This window comes from Rhinolophus ferrumequinum, chromosome 8 (genome assembly GCF_004115265.2).
Source record: "Rhinolophus ferrumequinum isolate MPI-CBG mRhiFer1 chromosome 8, mRhiFer1_v1.p, whole genome shotgun sequence".
Taxonomy (NCBI): domain Eukaryota; kingdom Metazoa; phylum Chordata; class Mammalia; order Chiroptera; family Rhinolophidae; genus Rhinolophus; species Rhinolophus ferrumequinum.
The window spans coordinates 90,791,294-90,813,514 of NC_046291.1; the positions used below are offsets into that span (position 1 = coordinate 90,791,294).

Consider the following 22,221-nt stretch of genomic DNA (forward strand, 5'->3'; position numbering starts at 1 on the left):
ATTTAGGAGAGGAAATGATTCAAAACTGCATACTAAAACCCATATGCTTTATTAGCACTGAAGTTGAGACGACCTGGACCAATGGGTCTGTTTTTCCCTTTTAAAACTTAGGTTTCTTGCCCCTCGGTCGGGTCCCTTAGGTCAGCAGGTCCAGCAGGGGTCGATGTTCAAGTAACCAATCGCTGCGGGGCCGTGGGGCGGAGCCACAGCGCTCCGCCTCCTCCTCCCAGCGCTCCCACCCCGACCTACCCAGGTCCGGCCTCCCTCGCACCTGCGTGTCCCCCGGCGCGCTGGCTGGTGCAACCTCTCCAGTCCGCGCTCGCGGGGAAGGGGTTTGGCCTCACCTCTCGCGAGATCGCCTCCAGTTGCTGCCGCCGCTGCTCCGGGCCGCTGACTGGCGGCGTCTGCGCAGCCGCCATGTTCGGTTGCTATGCTGTGGCCTGGGAGACGGGGTGTGCTTGAGGGAGGAGGAGGAGACGGAGGAGGAGGAGGAAGAGAAGGAGGAGAAGGAGGCGGGGGTTTGAGCGCCTCTTGCACTCTCACACACAAACGCTGCCCAGGATTGCCCGCCCGCTCACGCCGCGCTGCGCGCTTTTCCGCTCCTCGCGGCCCCCCCACATTGTTCTCTCCGGACTCCTGGGTCCCCAGGGGCTAAATTCGGGGCCTGAGCCGGGGAGGAGAGAGACTTGGCTTTGGCTGAAGGGTCGGAGTTTGGGGGCCAGGCCCCCAGTACCGGGGCTCCCCTCCCCCACGGCACTTTTGGGGGGTGTGGATTATCTCATCCCCGCAGGGAGGTGGGAGCGCGGGCGAGCCGCCCGCCTCCTTCCCGTCTCCCGGCGGCACCGGCCCGCGGCAGCTCCGCAGTATGAGGTGGTGTCGGCGGCTCCCGGCCGTGGCGCGGCCGCTGCGGCGGCGGCTGCTGGGGGGTCGCTGAGGGAGCCCCGGGAGTGGCGCGGCGGCCGCGCTTCTCCCCGGCGCGCCCGGGCCTGGAGGCTTTTCTTCTCCAGCCGAGAGGACGCGGCTGTGATACGAAGGTAAGAGGCTCTCGGGTCCCCGCTGGCCTCCTGGCCCTGCACGGTGTTCGCGAGCATGTTACATGGGGCGTGTGTGGTGGGAGGCGAGCCAGGTAGGGAAGCCGGAGGTACAAGGCTGATTTAAAGGGAAGGACAAAAAATGATGCTCGCTCCGCCGATCCCCTTCTTCCCAGGATCTCTGCTCTCGGAGCTCCTGGGGGTTATAGTTGGAATTTCTGTAATGGGGGAGCGAAAGGAGAAGGGATGGAATAGGTGCGGAGATGGAATGTTCTACGGTACCTAAACTCTAGGTTTTAGAATCTTCGGAGTTTTCCATTGCTGGTGGGATTCCTTTTTCTTTCTTTCTTTTTTTGTATTGGTTTATATGAGCGCTTCCTGCATGCTGTATGGGCAGACTCTTCCTCCCATTGAAGTTTTGAGCCTCTTAACGATTCTACCGGTATTTAAGAATTCTGCTTGTATTTAAGAATCTGTAGTTGGGCCAAAAAAAGTTGAGATGTAGCTAAATAGACGTACCGATGCCCTTCCCAGGGTTTCCTTAAAATGGAACAATTTATAATTGCACAGATAATATGTTTACATGTTTCTGAGAAACTTAAAGTGGAAGACTTTCTATCTGGGGTTGCATTATATAGTGACTATGTACCAGGACGATTTTGTAGGACTTTCAAGCGCTTGTTCTAGGAGAACTTGTATATATGCAGTATACCAACTGCTTTTAGAATCAAGAAATTGGAGTAATACTAGGTTTATGTGACTAGATCTTGGGCCCAGTTAAAACAATACAATTGAAAACATGTTTATGGGGGAGAAAACCCCAGAAAGCCAGTGCATCCGACTTGTAAAAGACAATTTGAGTAGAAAGGAAGACTGTGGAACAGTAAAAGCCAAGGCATTTTTTTATCCTGATTTTTCAGCATTAACGTGCCAGAAAAAATTATTTTTCATTTTTTTAAGGGGAGGAGGAGGTGACCTTAAATAATTATTCAGAGCCCAAAGTGTGCTTAATGGAATGGGGCTAGGTATATCAGTTAAATCTTGATATATTTTGATGAATATAAATTCTACCTATAGAGTTTTTTTTTTTTTTTTTTTTTTTTTTTTTTTTTTTTTTTTTTTTTTTTTAAGGAGGGCGCAGCTCACAGTGGCCCATGCGGGGATCGAACTGGCAACCTTGGTGTTATTAGCGCCATGCTCTAACCGAGCTAACCGGCCACCCCATATTTGTTTTCAAAAAAGACTTTTTTTTGTAAGCAAAAGTTTGTGTATTGTGCAGAACTTTGCTAACTCATAATAAAAGTGCAATCATTTTGTGGACCCCCACCATTTTTTGTCAGAATAAATTTATGCTCCAGTACCACAAAAGCAATTTTTATGTGTATTATTTTTTTAATGGCACACATGTCTTTGTTAACATTTTTCATTGAAACATATGCATGGTCCCATAATATGATCTTGAGTGGTTTATAAGAAGAGAAACATGGCCTTTTTTGTACATGGGAATATTAATGATTTAGCTCATCTGTTTTTAACATTTGGCAAGAGATTTTGAAAACATGTTTTAACAAGGAGCCATCACAATTTTGTAGTTTTTAATTAATGTTAGTTAAAGTTTATTAAGTTGGAAAATCACAGGCTCCTCAAAAGCAGTAATGGATGAGGATGTGACTTTATTGCCTGCTTTCTAACCTGCTTAGCTTCTGGGTTGTGTGTATTGAATTGTTTCAAACTTGTGGTTTTCTCTTTATGTTCTAGTTGAGTATCTTTGAAAATGTCCCTAGTAACTTTGTTACTTTAAATTTGTGACACCCAATTTCTAATTTAGGCTAAGCATAAAACCAGCATTGATTGAACACACTTGCTAAAAATACTTTCTGGGTCAGATGTACTCAGAATGCAGCCTCAGGAAAATTCATTTGAACTATTCTACTGTGACCAATGTACACTTCATTATTATTGAAGGACTTTAAAAAACTAGAATCTCGCAAATTAGATTTCCTAAGTTCAGGCATAAAAGCCTAACTTTTTAATATATCAAATACTTTATGTGGGACAGTAATAAAAACCTAAAAAAAATGTTTAACATGTGACCCTCATAGATTATTATTACACTCTGTGATTTGTGTATTTAAAATATTTTAGTTTTGTCTATTAAACATAATTAATTTGAGTTGTAAAGGACAGTACAGTGTGCAGTGTTACCTATTTAGTATTTATGACTTGTTCTAAACTCTGTATAAGGAGGGTCAGTGGTCGTGTTTTTGAGTAAATTATCTTTAAGGAACAAAGTAAGAGACTACCAGGTAACTTCAAGGAGACACTGTTATTGAGAGGACTTTTGTTTTTCCCCTCTGAGAGTTAGTGTGGTCAGTTTTAAACAGTAAGAAAGCTTTGCAGAATAGAAATCTTGTTTGGTGGATGTTGCAAGATGAATGTATTAAAGTTCTGCTTCAATTCTTTCTTAGTTATTAGAAATGTAAAATTGGTAACCTCACTAGAAATGGCCAGTTTATGTGACTATATGTGGCTCAATATGAATTGTTCCTAAATAAAATTTAGTTTTGGCAGGAATTCACTAGTTACAAACTGAGTTGAATTTTGGTCTTTTTCTGGGTTATAACATGCATGCTATGAAGTTTTTTATATGCTATAGTATAGATTTGTTAAATTTGTCAGTTCACTGGATTAAGCCAGGAAGCCTTAAAGATTGGTTTAACATTCTGAAATCCTTTTTATTGTTTCCCAGGAAAGTACTATAGGGGGAAGTTGTTCTTTCTTCATTTAATATTCAATTAGTAGTACAGATGATGAGAAGTAATATAATGTAGAAGTACTGTGGAATCTTCTTTATTATTGTGGAAATACAGTATATAGGAACAGTATAATGTATTTCTTTTCCTTTGCATCATCAGTCAGATAGTAATATTTAAAATAGGATGGAAAACAGAGAGGAAATTTACTCCATTCTCCTCCATTTCGTTAGTGGCAGCTTTCCCCTACATTCATTCTTGATTTCATTATTCCTAAGTAGAAACCCTAGAAGAGAGGTGCAAGTATTTGAAGAAATTGGCAGGAACAGAATGAAAATTAGGTTACTGTGGATTATCATGAAGGGAAGATATTAATTTGGGTGAGTTATGTGTGTATCTTAATAAGGATGTTAGGTAGAAGAAGAGAAAGAAAAAAAGGATCCAGAAGGAAAATGTTTATTGGCTGTCATATGCCAGACAGTGTAAAGGGGCTTTTCATGTTATTTCACATAATCATCAAGTACACTTTGTGAGGTAAGTATTATTAATCCCCTGCTTTCCCCCTGCCTCCCCAAATCGGGGTATTGAGAAATTAACTTGTCTAGGATCACACTGCTAGTAAGTAGAATTCAGACTAGGTCTGTCTGACTCTGAAGCTTATTCTTTAGATTGTGCTGTCCAGTTAAACTTTCTGCAATGATGGAAGAGGTAGAGTAAGTCCTCACTTAAAGTCATTGATAGGTTCTGCAGTTTTAAGGAAAATGACGTACAACGAAGCCAATTTTACCATAGGCGATTTGAATTTAAAAAGAGTTGAGTTCCCACGGCATCTCATCAGCAAAATGACATTGAACCAAACGATATTATTTGAGAACCTGCTGTACTCTTTTTCTGCACTGTCAGATATGGTAGCCATTAACCATGTGTGGTATGGCGCGCTAGAAAATGTGACTGTCGTGCCCAAGGAACTGACATTTAAAACTGTATTTAATTTTAACCAGTTTAAATTTAAATAACCAGATGTTGCTAGTAGCTACAATACTGGACAGCACAGCTTTGCTGCCTAGAAAATCTGAGTTTTAATATTGACTCTCCCACTAGTTTATATATAACAGTAGGGAAGTTATTTAGTTCTTGAACCTCAATTTAATTCATTGTGAAAATGAGGAAGTTGTTACTAAACAATTATCTCCAGCATCCCTTCTTGCTGTGAAGCTCTGATTCTTATTAAAATGTACAGTAGCATTTAATATTCACAAGCATTTATATCTGAAAGCCACCCTCCCAATATACTCACTCCTCATATAAAAATTTTTGTTTGTTTAGTCAGTTTCTCTTTTTGATAAAAGTATGTATAAAGCACACATAAACGATAATGGATTATTATTCCCTGCAATTGTTTGGCAAAAACACGTAACCAAAGGCAGTACCTTGGAACAAAGTTTGAATGTTTAAAAGACTATATTTCAAGCTTGCCACCTTCCCATTTAAGAATGTATTGTAGTTCCCTGTTGCTATCAAATTAATTCCAAACTTATCTGCTTGGCCTTGAAGGCTTTCCACCAACTTCATCTCACCCTGTTTCTCATTCTTGCTTAAAAAGAAAACATTCTTGTTCTTTCCTCTGCCCTTGTTTCCTCAGTTTAAACATTCCTAACTGTCTCCAATCCATGTGCCTCCTTTTTAAGTCAAAATTAGCTTTTTTCTGGAAGAATGCTGCTTAATCCAGTTATAACGACCAGGTTTTGAATCCTGGTAATAAGTACCCTGGGGTTCATATGTGATTGTTTAGATATAGTTGAGTACATCCTTATATTACCTACTCTGTGTCTCTAATGAAAATATTAAAAAAATCAAAATATGGATTGTTTCTTTTGTATTCCATCATGAGTTTAGTCCATTGTTCAGTAATTCTTTAAAAAGTTGCTTTTTTTTTTAAAAAAAAGATAAATACTGTAACAATATTCACCCTTAATCACCACACTAGTAGATATTTTTGTTTCCTTCCAGGCAATTGTCCACATTTTTTTTAAAATAAAGTTGTATGGTAGAGGTGCTGTAAAGTAGGGAACAGCTGACACTTTGGAATCAGGTAGATCTGAGTTGGAATCTGGTCTCGAAAACCTTGGGCAAATTATATAACCTCTGAGCTTTCTTCCCTGTATGTGAAATTAGGATAATACTTGGCCTGGAGCATTAGGGTAATATATATATAAAGCATCTAGAACTATTTTTTTAAAAAATAAATGTTATTGGGGAATATTGGGAGACAGTGTGTTTCTCCAGGGCCCATCAGCTCCAAGTCGTTGTTCTTCAATTTGGTTGTGGAAGACGCAGCTCAGCTCCAGGTCCAGTTGCCGTTTCTAGTTGCAGGGGGCGCAGCCCGCCATCCCATGCGGGAATTGAATCCGCAACCTTGTGGTTGAGAGCTCATGTTCTAACCAACTGAGGCATCCGGCCGCCCTAACACTATTCTTTAAGTAGAAGAGATGATCAATAAATGGTAGCTGATATCTGTACCCCATTTTTCCATTCCCATAGTCATGAGTATAATTTAAATAATTGTTTAGATATTCAGGTGATTGATTTAGTCATTTACCTATTGTTAAACATTTTGGTTGTTTCTAAAGTTTCCAATGCACATTATAATCTGCAGTGAATATGTTTGTGCTTATAGCTGGTTTGTTTGTCCGTTTCCTCAGTCTAAAACCTTAGGACTGGGATAATGGTCCAGTGGTATGACTATTTCAACACTAAGTCTCTCTCTCAAAAAACAATGGGTGTTCTTGTTTTGGAAAAATGCTAATTTGATTGTAAAATTAGACCTGATTGTTTTAATTAATGTATTTTGGAAACAAAAAGGTTTGTTGTGGAATTATGTAGTGAACATATATAAACGTATATGTTAATTAAACAAACATTTGAATATTTATTATAGGGATCGGTGGTACAGGTAAATAAGATATGATTCTTGCCCTTGAGCTCAAACTCTAGGGTGGTAACACATGTCAACAAACAATTACAATTCAGAGTGACAAGTGTAATAAGATCTGGGGGAAATGAGAAGTGGCATTTGAGCAGTGTCTTGGAGCATGAGTTGGAATTGATCTGGCTAGAAAGAACAGCATGTATAAAAAGTCAGAAGTATGAAAGGGTGCAAATTGTGTTTGGAGAAATGCAGGTTGTCTAGGTCTGTCTCTGTCTATGGGTTGGGTGTTGGTGTCTGATTTGTGTGTGAATCTGTGTGCCTGTACGTGTGTGTCGACTATGGTAGGAGATGAAATGTTGTGAGGGTCCTTGTTTGGGCTCTGAGTGGGATCATATTAAGACCTTTAGAGCAGAGCTTCCCAACTGGTGTGCCATGAAGGCTTTACCAGTGTGCTGGAGAGCAAGATGCCCCGCAGCCTGTGGGACTGGGCGTATTGGAGTCCCTAGGATGGTTGCTTTTGACGTTGAATAGTCCTTGACTTCTCCCAGTGTGCTAAAAATCTAAAAATGTATTATTTTCTTTGGTGCCAAGTTGGAAAAAGCACTGTTTTAGAGGCTCTAAGTATTGGCGAGTTTATGGTACCTACTCATCCCTGGCATTCCCACTATGTAATCAAAAATAAAACCAATACCCAATCCTAAAATAAGCATAAAAGAGGTCAAGTCAAAGCCCCTCTCTTCCCTCTTCCCCCACTGTAATTACTACTTTAGTGAGAGAGAGCGAGAGAAATATCTTTTTGGTGTTCCTGCATTGCTAGTGCCCTACACGCCTGTTTAGTCTGCCTCTTGGGAAATCAGCATTTACTTTGGGGAGCAATTATAAGTATTTAAATAAGGGAATGATAAGATTAGATGTAAGAGTTTGGAAGTGCAACTCCTTTTTAGATCATGATGCAAAGATGTAAGGGTTGTACAAAGATGAGGTTGAAAATGGAGCAGAGAGACTTACAGTCCAGATGAGAGATAAGAGCCGGAAATGGAGAAATAAAGGTGAAGATGTGGGGCTGGAACTGCAAACTGATGAGGTAGTTTCACTGGACTGAGAATCCATTTGGATATGGCGGGAGGAAGAGCTGACGATGATGCTGATTTTTTTCCTTTAGGTAACTGGGAAGAGAAGGCCAAATAATTTTTATCAAGTACCTGGAGTAAGCCAGGCATTTTGCTAGGCATCAAGGTTGTCATAAGTTCTCATTGGATTTTTAAAATTAATTTATTTTGAAATAATTTCAAACCTACAGAAAAGTTGCAGGAACGGCATGAAGAGCTCCCAAAGCCCCTTCACCAATTTCTTTTTTCTTGAACTATTACTGCAACATCAATTCTTTTTTAGTAAGACTACTTTTTTAAAGCACTTTTTGGTTCACAGGAAAGTTGAAGAGAACGTACAGAGATTTCCCATAAACCGTGTCCCCACACATGAACTTCAACAATTTTTAACATTGTACTACATATCGGGGGTGCCACAAATATGGGTACACATTTTACGAGTGAGAAATGTTATCTGTGTATTACTTTTCAAAGTTGACTTGAATTACAGTAGCAATGTGTAGTATGACGTTCGCTCAAAAAACGGTGTTAATCAAATGAATGCGAGTGTCACCATGTGTCAGGCAGGACAGTCAGAGAAAGTGGCAGGAGCACGGTTGTTGTTCGAGGAGCACAAGGCCATTTTGAAGTGTATTTGAAATTCAAGAATGTTGTAGAAGTACAAGGACAAGGGAGGCTTGAATACGCAACGGAACCTCCAACACGCCTAACAATTGCACACATTCGTGCCAAGCTTGACATGCATGGTGCTGTGTGTGACGTGCACAAGGGAAGAAACGGGAGGCCTCGCATAGCAACAAGTCCTGCTGCTTCTGCTGCGGTGTAGGAACAGGTTACACGCTCGCCACAGGAGTCTACCAAACAATGTTCCCGTAATCAGAAGTATCTGGACGCTGATGGTAACCACTTTGAGCATCTCTTGTAATGGCAGAAGTCAAATGTGACTCGTATTCATCTTTTGTTATCAGTATATATTGAGTATTACAATTTTAATATAATTTTTTCCTTTCTTAAAATGTGTATCCATTTTTTTGTCACCCTCTGTGTATACGTTGTATATATACAAGATGAGCCGTCAACATCTTTTGCTTGGCTCACTGTAGTAGCCTCTGAGGCCTTCTTTTCTAATCTCAGTAGACTTTTTCTGAATCATTTGAGAGCAAGTTGCAAACATGATGTCCAGCCCTCCTAAATAATTTAGTGTGTATTTACCAAAACGTGGACAGTCTCTTACATAACCACCAAATCAGGAATCAACCTGATACAACACTACCTTCAGGTCCCCAGATGCCATTCAGATTTTTTCAACTGTCCCAACAGTGTCTCTCTTTCCTTTTTGGTCCAGGATTTGATTCAGGATCATACAGTTTGGAACAGTTCTTCAGTATTTCTCTTTTATGACCTTTTTTTTAAATTCTGTACGATGTCCCTTAACTTCCGTTCATCTGGTGGTTGCTCATGTACAGACTGAATGCATTGTTGGCAGGAGTGTCATGGAAGTGAAGTGGTGTGATATTCTCAGTGTTTTACTAGGAGGCACACAGTCTCACCACTGCTGATATTTAAGCATGAACACCTTATTTAGCTCATGTCGACTGTAAAGCGTCATTTTTCCTTTTGTGATTGGTAATTCTTTTGTGGGAGGCTCTCCAAGACTGTGACCCTATTCTGTACCTTATCAAACGTCTGTCACCAGCCTTTGGATCCACTGATGACTCCTGCCTGAATCAACCACTCCTAGGAAGGTCGCCATCTATTTATTAGCTGATTTTCCAAGCATTTATTTAGTCATTTATTTATTTATTTATATCAATATATACTCATGGATTTCTGTTCCTACTCAGAGGATTTTATTACTTATTAGCATTTTTTATTTTATTTTGATGCTCAGATTGTCCTAGGTTTGGCTAGTGGGAACCACTTGAAAATGGCTCTTCTGTCTTCCTGACATGTCCTGATCCTCTTGCGTATTTCCTACTTTCTGGCACAACAAGAGGTTGCAGACTTATTTTGTATTTTTCCTGTCCTCGTTCTGGAATCATATATTTTTCCAAGGAATCCTGATTTTTTTTTCTTTTTTTTTTTAATTTGGTGGAGATGGTATTTAGAAACAAAGATTTGGATGCTTAACGTACTAATTTCTGCTGGTGTATCATCACTTCCAGGGTGGACAGAGCTAGGAAATGTATGTACACATCTGAATCTCTTCCTGTGTGTGTGTATTTTTTATTTTATTTTAAAGTTCACATTAACATATCCAATTCCAATCCAACACCTCAGTGTTCTTTTTAGTCTTCCCCCCTTTCTGTATTTATAAATCCCTTCTCCTGCAGTGAGAAATTGGCTCCCATTATCCTCAGTATATTTCCTTATGTTCACTTATTTGCTCTATCCCCTTGTACGTGTCAATTTCCTAACCCAGGTTAGTTGTCTCTTGCATGCCACCTCTGAGACCCATGGCACAGGGTGTCAAAACCATGCTGGAAGGGAATGGAGCTTCTCACTTAATCTTTTTACTTTCCTCATTTAATCCAAACAAAATTTGTTAAAAACATGTTATCTCCAGTTTTAAACGAAAACAAAGCTGACATTCAGAAAGGTGTGTGACTTTGGGCATGTTACCATGTAAATAGCAGAGCAAATATTTTGAATTCAGATTTGCATGATGCTGAAGCATCTTTTCCCGTCCTATACTGCATCGCCTCTGGCTACCTGAAAATAGTTTGGAATTCAAAGTGGCAGGATTTAGGGTTATAGGTAGTAGTTGAAGCAGTGGGTGGGACTCTTAATGCTTATGAAGTGTGTGTCAAGTTAGGAAGAGGATCACTGACACAGCCACTAATCATTATTTAGTTGTTAATGGCTCCCAGAAATGAAGCCAGTGAAGAAGAGTGAAAGGTGGTGAAAGAGAGAGGAGAGTCCAGTTGTGTGGTAGAAGGTGATGAAGGAAGGAGTTTCAGGAAGGTGTCAAATGCTGCTGAGAGAGATAACAAAAGTGCTGTGAATTTAGCTATTGGAAAGTTATAAATGACCTCAGCTAGTGTGTTCAGGCAGGCTGCCTGTATCAGAATCAAATGAGATATTGATTAAAATAATCAATTCCCCAGGTTTCATCTCAGACCTTATAGATTCCTGAAAGCAGGGGTGAGGAATGGGGAGGTTGCATAGGAAATCTGCTTAAATGCTGCTACGGTAATTCTGAGTTATACTGCAGTTTGAGGTTCATTGTCTTAGCAGAAGAGTTACAGTAGAGGGGTGTGAAAAACTAAATTGAGGAAACTAGACATACAATGAATACAGACTGCACAACTGTTAAAAAAATTTGGTAATAAAGGAAGAAGGAAGATCTTTTGGGTCATAGAGCAACAGGAGGACAGAATCAAGAAAAACATCCTTTTTTTTTTTTAAAGGTTACATACACCTTAGCATTTTGGGGGATTAAGAGAAAGAAACTATAGTAGTAGTTATTTGAAAGATGGATAAGTGAAACTATATAGCAATACCTACCATCAAAGAAATGCCGTGAATGAACTTTGGAAGGTATCTGGGCTAGCTCCTCGACCCATTTCAAATGCTTGCCATCTTATGGTGAGGCTTTGGAGTAATCCAAGGGTCATTGTTAATCTTATTTTATTATTAGTTAAATTTATATCTTACCTTTTTGTTAAACAATTGTTAATTAAGAGCTTTTCTCATTTTTATAAAAACTTGAATTTTAAGTGTATTTTTATATATAGACAAGTCCTCAGCAATACAATGAAAAAATATATTCAGAATTGGAGGTGACTTCAGATGGAAAGCATTTGGACAATCCAGTCAGTTCAGTGTATTCTTTGAGCACCGGCTAGGCGCCAGGCACTGTGATTTGCAGTGAGGTTGCAGAATGAGTAAGACATGCTCTTTATCCTCAAGGAGATTATAGTTCTTTCTTTGGAGGAACTTAACAATCTATTATGCAGATAGAAATGATTACAGATAAGTCATAGTTAGCTATGTGTTAGTATACAAGTAAGGCATACACAGTAAGTGTAGTGCAATTTATTATCAGAACACTCAGACTTAAATATTTTAAAAATTTATTTAAATTTTATTTCCTTTTTTAATTGGTAATATGGCTACTTCAAGTTTCAAAATAACATACAAAGGTATATATTGAGAAATTTCAATACTACTTTGTCTATACCTCCCTTCCCTTCTCTCTATAGGTAACCACTTCTATTTCTTTGTATATTTTGCCAGTACTTATGCAAATAGAAACAAAATACAAATATAGATTTCTGTTTTCTCCCTCTACCATTTATGTATAAGGTATATGAGTATAATCATTTAGAATACTCCTTGGAGATCTTTGACTTCAGTATACAGAGAGCTCTCTCCTTTTTCTTTTTTAAATATAGTGACATGTTCTATTGTGTGGATATACTATCAACCTAACTAATTGTAATTATTTAAACTTTTACTCCAGTTTTTTAGGCTCTTTTAGTTGCCTGACTCATTTACTTCCACTTCTGTATGAATTAACGCTCTCGTGAGTCATTTTGCATTAAAGACCTGCCTTACCTTCTTCACCTAAAGTCCTCTAATGCCTATTTGGATAAGCCTTTCAGACTTTGTGGCCAAGCAAAATACTTCCTTATTTCAGTAGCTTAGATGGAAAATTGAAGAAGAGAAAGGGATTAAACTAACATTTATTGAACTGTACTGGATGTTTTAAAGTGTGATATCTCATTTAATTCTCCCAGCAACTCTTTGGAGTGGGTAGTGTTGTTCCCTTTTTATAGATGAAGAAGTTGTGGCTTAAAAAGCTGAGTTGTCCCAACTTTCAGTTAGGAAATGGCAGATTTAGTTTTTGAAAGTAGGTTAATTGGAGTCCATAATCTGTATCTTTTCTGCTGCTGTCCTATTTTCTGTCTCCTATTTTTGAACTCCAGTCTTATAGCTGGTGCTTTCTGCTGTCTGCTATATAAGCCTTTTATCAGGAACCATAAAGTTAGACGTGTTTCCCTATTGTGTTTTTCCTGATTGCCGGGATGCCACCTGCTTATCTGGCCGCTACAATAAGGCCCCGCTTGCCTGGATCACTGCCTGTCCCTCTACTGTAAGCAGTGCAACCATTTTCTACCTGCTGGCTGAGATTCCCCCTCAGCGTCGCTACTGAGAGAGATTCGGTCTCATCATCGCCATTGAGGTCTCCCTTCTCCTCTATCGCCACTTGAGCTTCAGTTGGGCAATATGAAGCTTAGGCAAAACTTCTGAAATTTGGGGGGATGATTTTAAACAAAGCTCATCATGTCTGGACTTTTACCATTGTCTCCTAAAGTACATTCTGCCGTTGGTCTTACCCTTTTAAATCTTCCTCTACATTGTAGCTGGAGTGATCTGACTGGCACATCTGATCACATTACACCCCTGCTCAGAATTTTTTATTGCCTCTCCGTCTATGTGTAAGATAAAAATCCAAACTCATGGTCAGCCCCTGTCTACCTCTCCAAGCCTCACTCCTGGTATTTCTGGTGTACACGGTGCCTTGCACATAATATGTGCTGGTTAATATTGACTCTACTTTGAGTGAATAAAATGAATGAATTTTCCACAGAGATTAAAATGATTTGGGAAATACCCGTTTTTAAAGTAATGTTGATGTTCTTTTTGCTCATTTCTTTTTTAGATAGTTCTTATCTCATGGAAGTAAAATATTTTTACAAACTCCAAGAATCTGCAAATTGTTTTATTTACATTGGAATTTAAAAAAATCTCTGTACTTGGTGTATTTTCATTTCAGACTTACTGTACCTTTTCCAGCCCAGGATGTACTGGGATCATTTGCAGAGGCTTAATGCAGAATCTACTAGGGAAATGGGGAATCTTCATTGGGAAGGGTTTTGTGATTTTGGAAAGTTACCCCAGGTGATCGTGATATTGTGATCCATTTTGCATCTGGCTATTTTATGGTTTCTGATCTGTGTTAGCTTAATTGTTTACAGAAGAATTGTGTAAGTCAATAATTCCTTATATGCAATTCTGAGATCCCCAAGGCCCTGAAAAAAAAAAAGTTTCTGTAACTGAAAAACTTGACTTAAACCTATGGGAGGTTGTTTAATCTTTTATTTATTCCACTTACAGTGCATATTCTTAAAGCTCTGTAAAGAAATTTTAAATTAGCAGTATGGTTTACACAGGGTGTTGCCCTAGACCCAACCAAAAATGTAAGTAATATAAGATATTTGTGCCATATCACCTCTCCATAATCCAAATATTCTGACATTCATAACACTTCTGAAAGTGTTTTGAAACCAAAAGGTTCAGATACAGGATTGTTGACCTGAAGCAATTTTCCCTACCACAAGTTTCCCTAGCAATGGGTGATAAATGGTACTTTGTTTTATTTTGAATTTCTTTTTAGTGATAATGTAGTTGAAATGTTTTCATGTTTATTTACTAATTTTATTTCTTGTTGCATACATATTTCAAATTTTTTGTTTATTTATCTGCTAGGGTCTTAATTTTTTTTTTGACCAATGTATAATATTGTAGATATTAACTGGTTTTCTGCTAGCACAGTGGCATCCTGTGACATAGTCTGAGCTTTTTGTATTTGACATATCAGTAGGAAATGCTGCAAGTTGAAGACTTCTAGTGTAAGGGAAATGAACGTGCCCCTCTGCTCCAAGCCCCTGATTGGCTTCCTGTCTCACTTAGAGTAAAGGCTGCAGTTTCTACCATGGCCAACGAGGCCCTGCGTGATATGTGACTCCTGCTCTCTCTCTGAACTCGTCTCTGACCACTCTACTTGTTCACTTTTCTTAAGGCGCACTGGCCTCTTTGCTGTTCTTGGAACAGTCCAGGTACGCGCCCACTTCAGGTCTTTGTGCTTGTTCTTCTCTTTCCCTGTACACCTTTCTTCCAAGTGTTCCAGGCAGAGTGTCTGCATGGCTCACTTTCTCACCTCCTTTCAAATCTCAAAAATGAATTTTTCAGTCATACCTTTCCTGAATACTCTTATTTAAAATTGCATTCTTGTTCTCATATTCCCTGCTTACCACCTTATAACGTACTGCATATATATTTTTTCTTTCTGTATTAGACTGGAAGATCCGTAAGGGCAGGGGGTTTTATCTTGTTTTGTTTGTGGATATATTCATGTTGCCTCTCTCTGTCTGGCACATTATGAGACATTCAGCACGTACGCTAAACAAGGGAAGGGGTAGGGAGAAGTAAAGAGGAACATTTATCTCATTGTCTAACACTGACCCTTGATTTGAGGCTTAATTTTTTTTACAAATTTTATTGATGAAATAAAAATACAATAATAATAATTGAATATAATTTGTTGTATTGAAATACTAATAGGAAGAATAGAATTTTTTTGTTTGTTTTTAAGTAGCATTTAAGTGTTTCCTCTTATCAGGTCAGCTGTGAATGTTCATCTGTAAAAACCATTCCTAACTCGTAGCCCAAAAAGACAGTGAGCAGATGCGGCCTGTGGACCATGGCTGCTCCCCCCGGTCTGTGCCCAAATTAGTGCAAACTCCTCCACAATACAGTTCCAGATACCTTTCCAACTGTAATTGGTGCTGTTCCCCTGATGAATTTTTTTTTCCACCCAACTGGATTGATGGTATTTCTTGGACATTCTCAGATTTCTGAGGCTTTTAACAATCAATACTCTGTTCTAATTCTGTTGTAACTAGAGTATTTTAATAAAAACATAATATGTAGTTCCAAATTTTTCCTAAAGTCAGTTTTGAATATTTAGAGAGCTGGTGCTCAGTGATGATGGTGATGATGGCGGCTAACACTTATTAGTTACTTTTGAGTGTCAGACACTGTGCTAAGGATTCTTATGTATTATCTCATTTAATCCGCATAGCAATTCATTTTATAGATGAGGAGACTGAGGCACAGAGTGGTTTAGTAACAATCCAAGTCATAAAGGTAGTAAGGATTGAACCTTAAAACAGTCTGGTTCCTGAGCTGATAGTCTTAACTATTAAGTGGCATTACCTCCATGTATACTAAGAATTTGTATTATACTTTTGGCCCTTTGCAGAGCCCCTGCTCTTTTAATCTAACTTTATTGTGAAAGATTCATACTCAGTTCTTTTCAACAGACGTAAGGACTCGTGAAAACATATATGAGGTGATAGGATTGGATGGTATTACGTATGAGCAGATATAAAGTCAGTGGCTTTCCCACTGTGTAGATTTTACCCTACATTAAAAGGTACTTTTTACATCATGCTCTTGATAGCTTTTATTTTATTCTATTTTGTTTAAAAAATGTTGCTTTTGACCCACTAAATTGATTTCATAGTGAGTCTCAGCCTGCAGATTGACGCATTTCATTAAACATTTAGGTACTATAAAATATGCGAGGTCTGCCAATTAAGTTCACAAACTCATCCTAGAAAAAGTGCCTCATACCTCATTGCTGAATATCACTACAGTCACCTTCGAAGTACTCCCCTTGCGAAGCTATGCACTGATGTCAGTGCTTAGTCCACCCTTCAAAGCAATTTTGAAACTTTTTCTGGAATGGCCATCACAGCTGTCATCGTATTACCCTTGAAGTCCTGAATGTCATCAATATGTCTTCCTTTCAATGTTTCCTGTATCTTTGGGTTAAGAAGTCACTGGGGGCCAGATCAGGTGAGTATGGAGGGTGTTCCAATACAGTTGTTTACTGGCTAAAAACTCCCTCACAGACAGTCCCGTGTGAGCTGGTGCATTGTCGTGATGCAAGAGCCATGAATTGTTGGTGAAAAGTTCAGGTCATTTTTGTCTAACTTTTTCACTCAGCCTTTTTAGCACTTTCAAATAGTAAACTTGGTTAACTGTCCAGTTGGTACAAATTCATAATGAATAATCCCTCTGCTATCAAAAAAGGTTAGCATCATTGTTTTGACTCTTGATTTGGACTGATGGAACGTTTTTGGTCGTGGAGAATTGACTAATTTCCACTGTGCACTTTGACGCTTTGTTTCAGGGTCATATCAGTACACCCATGTTTCATCACCAGTGATAACAGGGCCCAAAACATCGTCTTGTCTCTCTAAAAGGTCCTGGCAAACTTCGACTCTCCTTTGCTTTTGTTCATTGGCGAGCTCCTTCGGGACCAGTTTTGCACACCTTTCTCATGCCAAGATTTTCAGTTAAGATTTTTATCTTTCTCTATCGATACTTACTTTGTCTGCTGTGCTTCTCACAGTCAGCCGATGATATTGCGCACAGTTCGACTAATTTTTGCAATGATTTCATCAGTCCTGCTCGTTCCTGGCCACCGTGACCTCTCTTCATCAGTGATGCGTTCTCTCCCCTCAGAAAAACGTTTAATCCATTTGTACACTGCCGGTTTCTTCATGGCATTAGCCCCATAAACTGGGACTAACATGTCCCCGATTTCACTTCCACTCTTGCCAAGTTTAACAAGAAATTTATTGTTTGTTCGTTGCTCTAATTTAAGCTCAGATATTCTCGCGAAAGCACAAAAAGACACACAACAATAATGAACGCCACTCAGCAAGACACCGCCATACGTCACCGTGAACACAGCTATGAGACACTGATAGACCGCGGGTAGGAACCTCACCTAGCTGTGTGTACAGAGCTGCCAGTGTAAGCTCAACGTGGCAAGTTTGCGCACTTCATTGTGAGACCGTGTATGAGACTTGCTTTCTAAAGGAACAAAAACTCTAGAGACCAGCAGTCTTTTTTTTTTTTTTAATGTAAATAGCGCTCTACATGAATTCCCTAACTAATAAGAAAATGATTTTTGCTGAAGGAGAAAGGAGCACCAAAGCCATACAGACTGTTTACTACACGGATGGACCACTTTAGACAAGGGAAGAAAAGAATATTTTCATTGGCTGGTGGCACTTGTGAAAGATCTACTTTATTGTTGGAATCTCCTATGGAGGAAGACAAAGAATAGAAAGTTAGAAAGTGGGGCGGGACAGAGGGAAAGCGCTAGTGGCAGCTGACGTCGTTTCCTGTGTTGAGTAACGAGCTACAGACTGGAGAGACGGTAGTTCCTTGACTCACTAAAACAGTTTGTTTATATCTTTTGAGTATATTATTTCCCTGAACTACTTAGTCTCTTTTTCACAACTAGACTCTGAGCTCCTTGAGGGCAGAGATCTAGATGTAAGCATATTTATATCTCGAGCATCTAGTACTGTATCTTGCCACGAGGAGCTATTGATGCTTACATGAATAAACAGGGTTAGGGCACTTTAGGTGTCTGTATCTCTCTCTCTATTTCACTCACACACACAGACACACACACTCACACTCACACACACACCCTGTACTTAATATAATGTGTATTATACATTATAACATATAATAATATAATGTATAATATACATTATAATACCATGTATATTAATGTAAGTAATATAATGTATAAATGGAATATAATGAGATGTAAAAGATTAGCAAAGAACGAGAAGCCTCAGGTAAATAAATTTGATGCAACAAGTGGTTCAAATTAGATTCCTGTGTTTAAATATATAGTTGACAATGAAGATCAAATTTATTTTGACATTAAAATTCAGTGTTCTTAACAGGTCGGTAACAGTTAATTGGAGGATGTACAGAGACATTTGGAAAATGTTGCCTATACATCAGTGAATCAAGGTGTAGGCCCAGTACTATGCATTCATGTCTCAGTTAATTAATTTGCATATGATTATCTACGATACTTTTTTGTAGCATATACCGTTTCTTAAATAAGAAGCTTCTTGTGTAAGTTATTACATAATAACCACCATATAAATATATTTGGCATATTAAATATAGAGAGAAATTTTAGAGCAAAACTATTGCTACATTTGGTAGTTTTTTCTTCTATGGGGCATCAGTTTTATGGCACGTAGTTGTTGTTTTTTTAAATTTTTTATTGGGTAACAGTGTGTTTTTTCCAGGACCCATCACTCCAAGTCAAGTCATTGTCCTTTATGGAGGGCGCAGATCAGCTCCATGTCTGGTCGCTCTTTTCAATCTTAGTTGCAGGAGGCTCAACTCACCATCTCATGCCGGAATTGTTAAGCGCGCACACGCACACGCTCTAACCAGCTGAGCCATCTGGCCGCCCACTGGCAGCTCATTGTCTTCAATCTAGTTGTGGAGAGCGCAGCTCACTGGCCCATGTGGGAATAGAACTGACAACCTTGTTGTAACGAGCACACGCTCTAACCAACTGAGCCATCCGGCCGCCTCTGTAGCTCATAGTTTTCATAGCACTGCCCGAAGAGAATCTGGCCCATTCAGTTTTATATTGCTAAATTCAGTTTGGAAGGGTTGAGGGAGCCTTCATTGAATACTGTGTCGTGTTATAGCAACAAGCTGAATTATTCAGTCCAGTATCTTACACTACCAGCATTTTAGTTTATAGTTACATCTGAAGCATTGTGTCATAAAGATTATAGCAAAGAGAATGGTTCATTGGAGAACATTCCATTTAAAATAACTGTAAAGGATTTTAACTGTCCAGAAAACTTTTTGGTGGGAATGGTTAATTGCTTGATAATTTTGGATAATGCAGGTTTTAATGAATCTGCTTTTGTTAAGTGTAAAAGCAGAATTTGAAAGGAATATTTTTTCTTTACTCACCACATTTTATTTTGAAAAATTTCAAACCTATGGTAAGGTAGCAAGAATAGTATATTGAACACCCAAGTACCTTTCATGTAGATTCACCAATTGCTAACATTTTGCTGTTTTGCTTTATCTCTCTGTGTGTATATACTTTTAAAATTTCTGAACTATTTGAAGATTGCAGACGTGATCATAGTACTTTACCCCTAAATGCTTCCATGTGTAAACATGCATCTTCTAGGAATTAAACACATTGTCCTATGTAACCTGGTGATCGTGATCACACGCAGGAAATGGAACATGACACAATACTTCATTCTGGTGTATACAGTCCATATTCACAGTTCTCCAAGTGTCCAATCACGTCCTTTATGCTTTGCTTTCCTGATCCATGATTGGATAAGGGACTACACATTGCATTTGGTTGTTACATGTCTAATCTACATCACTTCCCTAAGCCTTTTTCTGCATCTCCTTCTCCCCACTTCTTTCTCATCCTCCTCACAGTTTTGAAAGACCCAGGCCAGTTGTTTTGTAGAATGTCCTTCAATTTGGATTTGTCTGGTTATTTTAATTTCATTTTTTCATAATTAGATTCAGGTTAAACATTTTTGGCAGGAACATTATGTAGGTTTTGTGTTCTCAGTGTATAACATTGTGGTGCTTATGACATTAGTTTTGTGATGTTAAATACAATCATTGGTTAAGGTAGAATTTGACAGATTTCTGCATTGTAAAGGTACCTTTTCTCTTTATAATAAGTAATTTGTGGGGTAATATTTTCAGATTACATGTGTATCTTGTTCCTCTACAAACTATCCCCCAGAGATTTTAGCATTCATTGATAATCTTGCCTCAATCAGTTATGGTAGTTGTAAAGTGGTAGTTTTCTATTTGTTACTCCTTCTGCATTTATCATTTGGCATTCTACAAAGAAGAGTTGTTCCTCTCCCTCACTGAAAATTCATATCATGTTAGACCCATGGCTTCTTTTTTATTCAGAGTAGTATATATTCTTGTTATTACTTATTTTGAAACTTAAATTGTCTCATTTGGCTGGTGGGAGCCCTTTTAAACTGCTGCTCGTGTTCTTTGACCTGTTCCCATCAGATTTTGAGGAGTTCTTTACTTACTGGCACAAGATATTTAGCCTGACCTTGTAATTTCCTTGCCCCAGATCTGGAATCAGCCATTTCTCCCAAGGAGTCCTGATTCTTTTTAGTGTGGAATAGTATGTAGGGCATTAGGTGTGCTCAGTGCTGTTGGAGTCTTTTTGCTTCTAGGGCCTACTAGTGGACACAGATAGCAAATACATTTTTTAAAAACTGAGATTATTTCAGTATCTCTAATTCCAATTCCAATCTAACATTACAACCTTCCCCCATCTCATTATGTCACCTCCTATCTCCTGTGGTGAGACCCCTGGTTCCCGACAGCATTAATGCATTTATTCAGTCGTTCAGTCATATAATACACGCAACATAGTTTCAGAATGTTGCATCAAGACCACCACTGACAACAAACTACTAAGTAAGATTTCAGGTTTTTTGGGTTTTTTAAATATTTCTTTGGATTTATCTTTAGACTAAATCCTGCTGTGGGTATATAGTCATGAGCAGGTGTCAGCTAACTGGTCCTGTAGTCAAATCTGACCTGCCACCTGTTTTTATATGGCCTGTGAACTAAGACTAACTTTTACAATTTTAATGTTTGAAAAATAATATTTTATAACATGGAATTATTAAAATTATATGAAATTTGAGCTTCAGTATCTGTAATTTTATTGAAACACAGCTATGCTCATTCATTTACTATTGTTTATGGCTGCTTTCATGCTACAAAGGTAGAATTCGGTAGTCGTGACAGATTGTATGGCCTGTAACACCTAAAATATTAGCTGTTTGGTTCCTTAACAGAAAAAGTTTGTCAACCCTAGTCAGGAATACTGTGTTCAATATTTGCTAAGATCATTTTTTTTTTCTGTGTGGTTGTGTCATATTTGATTTACAGTTCATTTGTTTATTCCATTTTAGGGAGACGGGAGTGTTTTTTAAATCTGGAAATTAGAAATGATTGAATTTTAGAACTAGGAGGGAATCTCGAGGTCATGTAGTCCTACATTGCTCAATAGGTCAACCCCTCGCCAAATGTGGCCATTTAGATTTAACTCGAATCAAAAATTTTGTTAGAAACAAACTCATAGACACAAATAACAGTATAGTGGTTATTAAAGGCGAAGAAGGGTGGGAGGAAGATGAAGAGGGTAAAGGGAGTCAAATATATGGCGACAGAGGAAGACTAGACTTTGTGTGGTGAACACACAATGCAATATACAGATGATGTATCATACAATTTTACACTTGAAACTTTTATAATGTTATTAACCAATGCCACCTCAATAAATTTAATTTAAAATTCATTAGTCATATGAGTCACATTTCAGGTGTTCAGTTGTCCTATGTGGCATGGCTGCTGTAGAGGACACTGCAGGTCTGTGATCCATTTTGAGTTAATTTTTGCATATGGTGCAAATAAGGATTGAAGTTCATATTTTTTTGCATAGGGTTATCCAGTTGTTTTAGGCCATCTGTTGAAATGACTGCCCTTTCCCTCCTGAGTTGCCTTTATATCTTTGTCAAAATTTAGTTCTCCATATATGTGTAGGTCTCATTCTGGACTCTATTTTGTTCCATTGCTCTTTCTTGATGCCAATATAACAATGTCTTGGTTTCTGTACCTTTATAATAAGTCTTGAAGTCAGTAGGTTTAGTCTTTCTTTTACTTTCTTTTACTTTGTCTTT

The 22,221-nt window shown here is 38.6% G+C and overlaps 1 protein-coding gene across 1 annotated transcript in view; it reads left to right on the forward strand.

Annotated features, from left to right (window-relative positions):
• The first annotated feature begins 270 nt into the window (after positions 1-270).
• Positions 271-22,221, forward strand: part of PTPN4 (protein tyrosine phosphatase non-receptor type 4) — a 172,639-nt gene continuing 150,688 nt past the window's right edge. Inside the window, exon 1 of the mRNA XM_033111995.1 lies at positions 271-1,034. The gene's annotated coding sequence lies outside the window, so the exon portion shown is untranslated. The remainder of the gene's footprint in view (positions 1,035-22,221) is intronic.